Below are 2,994 nucleotides of genomic sequence, written 5' to 3'. Positions count from 1 at the left end.
CTGCCTACAAGAGACTCACTTCAAATGGAAAAACTCACACAGATGGAAAGTAAGGGGATAGAAAAAGATATTTCATGAAAATAAATAATAATAATAATAATAATAATAATAATAAGCCTGGGGTTGCAATACTTATACCAGACAAAGTAGACTTTAAAACAAAGGCTATAACAAGAGACAAAGAAGGACTCAATAATCCTACTTCTGGGTATTTATTTGAAGAAACCCAAAATGCTACTTTGAGGGGACATGTGCATCCATATGTTCATTGCAGCATTGTTTACAATAACCAAGGTGTGGAGGCAGCCTGGGTGTCCACTGATGGAAGAATGGATAAAGAATTGGTGGTACGTATATACAAAGGAATATTGCTCAGCCATGGAAGGGAATGGATTCTCGCCATCTGAGGCAGCATAGATGGGCCTGGAGGGTTTGTGCTGAGTGGAGTGTCAGACAGAGAAAGACAGATGCAATGTAATTTCACATATATGTGGAATCTAAAGAACACAATAAACAAACGAAAAAGAAAAAACTCATAGACACAGAAAACATTTTGATGGTTGCCAGTTGAAAGGGGGATTGAGGGTATGGTGAAAAAGGGCATGGGATTAAAAAGTACTACTTGGTTGTTACACAGAAATCATGGGGATGTAACATATAACATAAAGAATGTAGTCAATAATATTGTAATAACTATGTATGGTGTCAGATGGCTACTAGATTTGTTGAGTTGATAGATGGCAGGAGGTTGGAGGGCAGGGTGAAAAAGGTGAAGGATTAAGAAGCACAAATTGGTAGTTACAAAATAGTCATGGGGATGTAAATGTAAAATATAAAGAATATAGTCAATGATATGGTAATAACTGTGTATAGTGCCAAGTGGGTACTAGTCAGGGAGATCACTGCTTAAATTACATAAATGTCTAACCATTATACTGTACACCTGAAATAAATATAAAATAATATTGAATGTAAACTGTAATTGAAAAATATTTTAAGGGGGGGGGGGTTGAAGGGGAATAAGAAGTTCAAATTTCCAGGTATAGAACAAATAAGTCATGGGGATATAATGTACAACATAGGGAATATAGTCTAAAATATTGTGATAGTGTGGTATGGTGTCAGATGGTGGCTGGATTATTATTGTGATCACTTCTTTAGGCATATAAATGTTTAATAACTGTCATGCCCTTGAAACTAATATTATATTGCATGATAGCTCTATTTTTTATAAAAATCTAAAAAACAAGTTGCAATGTAAACAACCACTCATAAAACATCTAAAAGAATGTGTAGCTATGATTTAAGTTGAACTTCCATGAAAGGCATATAAAACTGCTACATAGCTGACAGGGCAAGAGTTTCAGAGCTGCAGAGCAGTCTCTTGGCCCAGGACACCTGGAACATGAAGACCAGCCTATCCTGCCTGTCCTCAGCCTTGGCCACCCAATGAGTAGAAAAGACTCGTAAAAACAAATTCACTTGGAGTTCCAGTTCAAGATGGTGACACTGGAGTGTTCTGAGTTGCCCTCCTTCCATGAACACACCAAAAGTACAGCTACTCATGGAGCAATTTCCTCTGAAAGAAATCTAGAAAATAGCTGAGAAACACCTACACATCGGACAAATAAGAAAATACCCACATTAAAATGGGAATGACTGCCATCCTCCCTGGAGACTTCGGGGAGCCACCAAATGCCTCCTCCACCTTCTCCCGCTAGCCTACTCCAAATCACTGGTATTACCCTGGAAGGAGCTTAAACACACATCTGTGCCACAGTTTTGTAGCTGCTGCCCAAGGGATCGGCCCCTGGATCTCCAGGCTCTGACAGCCAATGGGGCTTGCATTCAAGAGTTTCACAGAACCATAGCAAAAAGAAAAAAAAAGCAGTTCTTAAGGTGCAGGATCACCCCCACCCCACCCCACCCTGCCCCAGCTATACACCTGGGCCAACCACAGAGGAAGTAGGCAAAAACACTCTTCTCCCGGTCTCTTCCAGGAAGGGGCTTAACTACATACTTTCCTAGCTACTTTCTGAGGGTCCAGCTTTCAGTCAACCTGCATCCAGGTGCTGAGTGTGACCCTCCCCTTTAGGACACAGACAAGTTTTGGCACACCCTCAACTACTGAGAGGCACCAAGAACAAAAGTGTCTTGGACAATCACAAAGCTTTGAGAGACAGCCAAGAGCTCATGCCAGGCTGATTGACAAAGTTCATCTCCTACATGAGATCACTCTGTCAAGACTGGGAGAGGTGGCTGTTTTATCTAATGCATAAAAATAAACTTTCCTAAAGAAATTTATGATGTTTATTTTCTGTTTGCTCACCCTCTACCCCAATCCATTCCCCGTTCTTCATTGTGTCCAGTGAGTGCCACCATTAATTCAAATTTAAATCAATTGCTTTCAAGCCCTTTTCAAACTCTTTTCACAAATGACTTTGTTATCAGCACACAGGTATATGCATACATACACTCATACCAATAACTGAAAAACACGTTTCACAAAGCAATACTTATTCTTGCTATGTGTGAGTTTCTCTGATATTTTCTTTTATAATTTATCCCATTTCTTTTTTTTTTCTTTTTTCTTTTTTTTTTTTAAGATTTTTATTGGGGAATTGGGGGATGGGAACAGCGCTGGAGAATTGAGGGAAGGGGAACAGACAAGTTGCTGTCCTTTTGTTCTTCAGTCCAGTTGTGGAGGATGTTGCTTCACTGGCCCAAGGTGGCACCATCATTGCGCTCTTCCCGGAAGAGGCAGATCAGTCACCGGCTTCTGGATGGCCGCTCACAGCGGCTTGAGGGCCGCTCACACTGGCTGCTTGCTACACACGGTAGCCCATGGCAACCCACTGCAGCAGGGGCTGCAGCCTAGCCATCACCTGTGACTCACTGCAACCCAGCTCCAAGTTGAGCTGTTGTTCAGCATCTTAGCTGTAGAGGGCAGTGTCACTGGCCCTCATATGTGTGATCCAAACTGGGACCCTCTGG

The sequence above is a fragment of the Hipposideros armiger genome, unplaced genomic scaffold (assembly GCF_001890085.2).
Source record: "Hipposideros armiger isolate ML-2016 unplaced genomic scaffold, ASM189008v1 scaffold_144, whole genome shotgun sequence".
In the NCBI taxonomy this organism is placed as follows: domain Eukaryota; kingdom Metazoa; phylum Chordata; class Mammalia; order Chiroptera; family Hipposideridae; genus Hipposideros; species Hipposideros armiger.
This window is presented reverse-complemented; position numbering follows the sequence as displayed.